We start from the raw sequence: 7,269 nt of genomic DNA on the forward strand, positions 1-7,269 counted from the left end.
GGTGGGTGTCTTTAATGTCCCAGTGACATCCCTTTGGTGTCCCCCCGGAAGTCCCTAACGTCATAATATTCTCCCTGCCTGTGTCCTGGTGTCCCCAGTGTGTCCCTGGAGAGTTCCTGTTTCCCTGGGGATGTCCTCGGTGACCACAGCCTCTCCTGCCTGATCTCTGCCTGCCCTCACCCTCGCTGCACTCTGCGACGGAGACCCGCAGCCGCTGAAAAGCTCACCCTCACCCAGCCCGGTGGCCACGGCTGAGAAGGGTGAAGCGCTGCTGCTCCTGCCGCGGAGGATTCACAGCGGGCCTCTCTCGGGGCGTCCCTCAGCAGCTCTCCTGCTCTTGCTTCGTGGTCGACCAGGAGCGAAAGCGTGCCCAGATCTAGTCTGAGAAAGCATTTGGCACGTGATAGAGTTTCGCTCTTCCCTGTGGTCAGCCTTTGTGTCGTTTTCCTGGGCAGGGCTCCTGGTCACAGGACTCGGGACCTTTGCTACGGTCCAAGAGCGATTCCAAGGTGAGGACGAGGTGTACGCCGTTTGAAGACCTGTCTTCCAGCTGGACGTTGGTGAGTTATCTCTGCGGGAGCTCGCGTTCCTCACAGAGGTTATTCCTGGTGAGAAGGCAACGGCCGCCCTCCGCTTTCCCGCGCCCTGTTTGGGACTGGGGTGCACGCTGTCTGCCCTTCAGAAAGGGCGCAGAGAAATGAGGACTTCAGAATTTCTCTGGAGAGAATTCCCTCCAAAGTTAGGCGGACAGCTTGAGCTCCTCCCAAACTAACCACTCCCCAAGAGCCGTTTCCGTAAACGACCTTTTCTCTGGCATTTTGTTTCTAATTTTACATAGAAATTCAGCCCGCTCTGCCAGTGACGATGTTCCTCCTCCTTGCCGAGGATGTCAAGGTCGAGCCGCTGAGCCACAGGTGGCTGTCACGAGCCACTTCCTTCCCATGGCACGTGGTGCAGAGCTGTGTGCAAGAGACCATACTCTTGCACTCTTTCCAGCTGAGGAACAGGCAGCGCCTCGCCTTCGCCTCCAAGGACATTGGCGTTCTGTCCCTCACCGACAACGTCCTGTGCGTGCGATTCTATTGCGACTGCGTCACAGGGCTGGAGAGCAAGGGCAGCTGGATTGCGCTGCTCAACACTGCGAGTGGCTCAGGCTTTGAGGGTGATGCAGTGACTTTGGGAAGCCTCTTGAAGGGTGAGCAACCCGATGGTCGTTGGGCAGCCTGCACGTGGCAGGCCAGTCCGACAGCTTTCCACGTGCTCGCCCACGTTGAGGTCTCCATTGGAAAAGAGGTTTTATTCTGAGCTTCTGAGTTCTTGCCCTACAGAAAGACTGGCAGCGTTACTGCGCAGTCTCAGTGTTTGCCGTGCAGCTTCTCCAGAGCAGAGCAAGGGCTCGTGCTCACGGCGGAAGATTTGGAGGAGGGGTTTGGAAAAGTGGCTTCCTTTTGGAGCAGGAGACAGGTCTGCTTCCTTTGGGAGCCAAGAACAAAGTGCCTTGGAAACCTTCTAGCAGCTCTGTGTCACTTTACAGAGGCTGAGGATGCCCGGTGCAGCTGTCTCCGGTGGAGCAACCAGCACTCGGGGGATGCAGGCTGCTCCTGCGCACGCCTTCCCCAGGGGAGTGCGTTTCCTCTGCAGCCCTCGACTGACCGAGCGGGCGGATTCCCAGCTCCTGATCAGGGGTGCGCCTTGCCGGGGCTCGGCGTTGCACGTTGAGTCTGGGAGGGGGCCTGACCTGAAGGGGCTGGTTTCTGGTTAACTTACGATGAGTTGGGGTTACACGTGTGTTCTCCTGGAGTGGCCGGGCAGCGTCACTGCGTTTCTCATGCCCAGCCTGCCCGTCCCTCCCGTCAGAGAGAGCCAGCTGCACACAGGGAGGGCTTTAAGCTACGCCGTCTGGTGTCGGGGGGAGATTGCTAACAAACCCCATGCATGGCTGCATGGCCACAAGGACAAGAGGTGCTGTGCCTCACACGAGAGTCGTGAGGATTAGTGCTGGGAAGCTGCAAGAGGAGGGTAGGGGTCACCCTTCTTCAAGCCTGCGTCATCATTTCCTGCCCAGGTTTCGCTTTAGGGTGGTCAGCAGAGCAGTGGCCAAGGCTTTGTCCGCCTGGGCCAAGAAGGCTGCAGCAAAGTCCAAGCTCAGACAAGGTACAGGAACAGGTCTCCGCTGCCCAGCTGAGGCCCTGCCCCGTGCTGGGTGACCACAGCTCCGTCAAAAGGCGCTCCCCAGGGGGCTGCTCTGCTGAGTTGCCTCCTTTGCCAGGTGCAGAGGCGCATCCTGGCAAGCTGCTGCAGAGACGGACGAAGCTTTCCCTTCCTGCACTGCCAAGTCAGGGGCCAGGCACGAGACAGAAAGACTTGGGCAAGAAGACTTCTGAGAGGTGAGACCCTGGTGGGCAGGGATGCAAGGGATGCTGCACCCGTGGAGGAGAGACATCCCCTCCGGACACTCCAGCTGCAGGGACGCGGCAAGGTCCCTGACACGTGCCGCACGGCTCTTATGTGCTTGTTTCCCCTGTTGTGGGCCCCTCGCTGGGGAAGGTGGTGGATGCTGAGTGCACCCCACGTCCCTGTGGTTCCCTTAGGCAAGAGCTGAGGTGCAGTCCTCCCCCGTCCATCTGAGGGGGCTCAGGAAAGGCTCCCCGCTGCCAGCAGAAATGGCCCCACCTCGCGTGCTGCTTCTGCCAGCCTGGGGAGCTTTGGTGCCAGGCGAAAGTGGGAGGAGAGCAAACTGCCCCGTGCTCATGCCGACTGCTCCTGGTGCCTCTTTGCAGTGCGCTCCCCCCACGTCCAGGCGGCTCCCCCAGGATGAAGGAGGCAGGCAGGCAGGAGCCGGCTTCTCCAGCCAAACCCACCTCTACACTCCCATCCTCAGACGACTGCCAGAAAGCGCTGCAGGTGCGTGCCTTGCTGTAGCTGCCGTGCTGCTGGGGACTCGGCAGAAGCCTCTTTGTGCAGAGAGCCAGCCTGAAAGGACCCCTGGACGTGCGCTCCTTGTCAGCTGTCTGTCACCTCCTTCAGCTCTTCCTTGCCCCCTGGGTTGTCACAAAACACTTTCTCCTGGCCCAGGGGCTATGGGAGATGCCCAAGTCCTTTCTCGGCTGTTCACAGCGGAGGGCTTTGCTCGCAGCTGTGTTTGCCAGGAGCCTAGAATGACCCCAGAGCCCCCGATCTGTTAGGGGCAAAGCCCTGCCAACCGACCAGCTGAGGCAAGGGGCGGCAACACGGGTCAGACCCGAAGGACACCCGTTCCAGGAGCTGGGACTTAATCCTGCCTTCTGCTGCCTTGCCATCCCCTCCAGGAGGTCTGGCAGCTGCCTGCAGAGTGGGGGCAAGTGAGGCCCAAGTGGCAAGAGCAGCTCGAGCAAGCAAAGGCAGAGTGGGCGGCGTGGGGAGCCTGGTCTGCGGGGAAGGACCGACAGCAACGCCAGGTACGGGCAGCGATTGACAGCGCTGAGAGCAGCAGCGACCCTCTCCTTCGGGGCACCCAGGGCGGCAGGTCTCCAGAGCGGGGGAGCAGGACAGACACCCGGCTGCAGGGCAGGGCTTGGCCTGCTCATGCTCGGGAGGGAGAGAGTGGCAGCAGGATGCAAGCGGCAAAATCGGCCGTGACAAGAGGCGGCACGCAGGGCTGGGTCTCCCGGCTGCCAGGTCCTGCTGCAGGCTGCTTTCAAGAGGTCCTCTGGGAAACAGCACCTGTGGTTGCCGTCTGCTTTGCTGAGAGCGTCTGCTCCTTGGCAGGCACTCTGCACTGGAGGCACTCGGACTCCCCAGCCTCCAGCCCAGCCCAGGAGAGAGGCAGTCCAGGAGAGGTGGAGAAAGGCTCCAACCCCTCTCCCAGCCCAGCAGAAGACAGCAGCAACCTCTAGGCCTGGGGGAAACCTGCATTAGGGAGGAAATAGGCATTTCCTCCTCCCCTTAAGCTTTGAGTGTGGTTCTGTAGAAGGAAGAGAGTTGCCTTATTGCCCCAGGATGGGGTAGGGGAGCCCCGGAGGCAGCGGTGCCTGAGCCTGGGACAGGGTTCTCCAGCCTGGAGGCCAAAGCTGTTGGTGGGACTCTTCCCTCCAGCCTCCCGCCTGGTCTCTGCAGGGGGCAGGGGACCCGTGCTGGGGCAGCAAACACTGCTGTAAAGCCTAAAGGTGTCCCCAGGGGCTGCTCCCAGCTCTGCCTGGGAGCTGCTGCTGTCAGATTCGCCCACTAGCAAGCAGTTCCTGGTGCAGGAGTGACAACTGCAGGGAGGAGAACAAGTCTGGGTGCCTAATACCAAGGTCTCCAACATCAGCTGAGCAGCGTTTATTTTAGTGGGGTTTTTTTGCTCTTCCCCAGCAGTTTCCATTGTGCCCCAAAGCCACTTTCTGTCAGAAAAGGTGCAGGCACGTGCGTGAGACACGGGTGTTTCTCTGTGTTGTAACAGGGAACGAAGGCGGCTTTTCTTGATCCCAGGAGTCACTGTGGGCCATGGCCGGAGCAGTGCGCTCCCCAGGCAGCTCTGGGAGCCCAGCGGCAACTCCCTGTGGGGCCGAGTGCTGCCCTGGGGGCTGGCAGGGGAGCCGGCACAGGGGCTTTTCCAGCTGGGACACGGGGGCACGGGCGAAGGGCCACAGTCACGCAGCCTCTCTCCTCGCCTTCTCTTGCAGACGGACAGCCCAGCATGCAGGGTGGCAGTGCCCTCCGTCAGGGTGAGGCGGGAGGAGACGGCCCGTCGGCCAGCAAGGCAGGCAGCAGCACCACAGAAGGTGCACGCAGCTCGGGCGCCAGGAGCTGCCAGCACTTGCTGCAAGCTCCCGCCTCTGCCAGCAGCAGCCTCTGCAGCTTCTGCCCAGGGCAGGGGAAAGGCCAGCAGCACTGCCACCAGCAGACGCCGACAGCTTGTCCCATCTACTCGGGGCATCCCTGGTGAGCAGGGGAAAGCCACCAGTGTGCAGAGCAGGAGGCATGCCCCACACAGCCCTGCAGCCAGTGCCGCAGCTGGGAAGGAGGCAAAGGGGAGGTACCTTTTGAGGAAGGACCTGGACAAGGTTTTCACTGGGAGCCAGCGACCCAGCCAGCAGACAGCGGCACAGTGGCCTCGGGAACACAGGCTGGGTGCGACCAAGATGGCAGGATCAGAGGAGGTCCGGGTGGCCCACAGTGGCAAGGCCCCTGCAGGTCAGCACGTGCCTGATCCTCAGGCACGTAAAAGCACTGGTGCTGCTGGCAGGGTTTCTGTGCCAGCTTCCCTGGGCAGGCGGGATGTGGCTTCAGGGCAGCAGGGACAAGCGGAAGAGCGCGATCTGAAAACACAGGTGACGCTCACCAAAAACAAGTGCAAAGGCAAATCGCTGCGGGAGCACCACAAGGCTCTTCAGGAGCATGTGGCCATCCCGTCAGTGAAGACGGAGGATCAGAAAGCCCAGCACAGCAGGACAGGCAGTCATGCAAGCGCAGCGGCTCGTGTCCCCAAGAAGAGCTGGGCAAGGGCAGCAAGGCCACGGAACAGGCCAGGGTCCCTGCCAAAGGAAAAAGACTGGGGAGAAGACGGAGGCAATGAGCTGCCCCAAGAAGAGGGCATCACCGTTCACAGCATCTGGGTCAAGCCCTCATTCGTGCGGCTCTTCCAGGACCCCCACGCTGGTCCCCAGGATGGGCCCTGCTGGCTGAGCAGTGTAGGCAGAGGGGCAGCAGCAGACGCAGCTAGAGACCTGCAGAGCATGTCCCCTGTCCCAGAGGAACCCGTGGAAGTTGAGCCAGCAGCTGTTTCCCTGGCAACCGCTCCTGAGGAAGAGGGGCACTGCGCGCACCTAACTCGCATAGCAAAAGAGGTGGCAAAGGCACAGGAATCTCCTCTCCTCAGTGAGCAGCCCACAGCAGCCCAGGCAGAGAGCCAGGCGGCTGCCCCACACAGCCCCGCAGCCTGCGCCGCACCTCTGCAGGACACAGACCAGTGTAAAATGAGTGGGGTCCTGAACGAGGCTGTGGCTGCGATCCAGGGACTCGGTCTGCAACTGGCAGAACACTGGGACCCAGCACAAAACGTGCATGTGGTGATGGCACCAACACCACCTTCGGCGACTCAGGACAGCGAGTCTTCCTTGCCTGGAAAGCCTCCAGGAGAGCCCAGCGCAGCCTCTCTCGTGCAAGAGGAATGTGAGGATGGAGAACACGTGGCTTCTGCCATGTCTGGAGACCATCGCGGAGAGGCCAGCACAGCCATTTTCTCCCCAGCAGCGCACGAGGAAGATCTGGCTTCATTGCTGCCTCAGATCTCTCTGGATGATGCTGCCGCACCCCACCTTGACCGAGCAGGGGAAGATACAAGAGGTGACATGGATTCTACCTTGTCTGCAGAGTCTTGGCACCAGGTGAGCCAGGGGCGCGTGACCAGCACTGAGCACCACGAGCTACTGCAGGCAGGTGCAGTGTCCAGGCCATGTGCAGCAGGGAGATGGCTGGTGCTGTCCGTGTCAGCCCGCTGACATCCCCTCCATCCCCTGCCTGTGCTCTTGCTCTCCACGTGCAGGTGGCTTCCCAGCACAGAGGTGACGCACAGCCCTCCTCTGGCTGCAGGGACCATAAACCTAACCAACCCGACACACGGCACTGCGTAGTCTACCACTAAAGCATGTCCCTAAGCCCCTGTGTTTCCCCCGGTAGCCGATAACTGGGGCCTCTGCTGCCCTTGCTCCCAGGGCCTGTTATTTGAGTCATTGAGTTATTGAGAACATAATATTCAAAATGGTATGTTCCTTTATCATTAGCAGTGCATTACAAAGCCACAGAAATTGTGATATTTTTTTTTTTAACGCTTATCAGTGCTTCTGGAATTGTTGGGAAGCACTCAACTATTCTGGCTCGGCACCATCATTTCAGTATGTATTTTCTCTCATGTTCATATAGTATTCTTTTGCTTCTAGCTTCAGCCCTAGAAAAAGTGAATTAATTTCGGTCTCCCCGGAGCCAACTGAGAGGCTTTCTTAGCTAACCAACCTTCCAACCAGTAAAGACAAGTGACTCCTCGTAAAGAATTACAAGTAAGGTTTCAACTTAACACGCCCATTCCAAGATATTACAGTAGAAACCCTCTTGTATCACCCACACTCGCACAGCCCTTAACATTCAAGAAGTGGCACTGTCGTCTTTGTCATGCATGCATTCAAGTTTTGGAGCTATCGAATAATAATGCAAATGATAGAAATCACAGAGGAGGGGGAAGGAAATGGGAAGGCTATTAATAGCTTTCTTCCAGGTTCCAGAGCATTTCATTCCATTAGTTTCAGCAGGACT

The 7,269-nt window shown here is 59.4% G+C and overlaps 1 long non-coding RNA gene across 1 annotated transcript; it reads left to right on the plus strand.

Moving 5' to 3' along the window:
* The first annotated feature begins 2,278 nt into the window (after positions 1–2,278).
* LOC121081765 lies at positions 2,279–3,526 on the plus strand. The gene is made up of 3 exons (XR_005825801.1): positions 2,279–2,387; positions 2,781–2,904; positions 3,309–3,526. It is a non-coding gene; the product is annotated as an uncharacterized LOC121081765 (long non-coding RNA).
* The last annotated feature ends 3,743 nt before the right edge of the window (positions 3,527–7,269 follow it).

This window comes from Falco naumanni (genome assembly GCF_017639655.2).
Source record: "Falco naumanni isolate bFalNau1 chromosome 3 unlocalized genomic scaffold, bFalNau1.pat SUPER_3_unloc_1, whole genome shotgun sequence".
In the NCBI taxonomy this organism is placed as follows: domain Eukaryota; kingdom Metazoa; phylum Chordata; class Aves; order Falconiformes; family Falconidae; genus Falco; species Falco naumanni.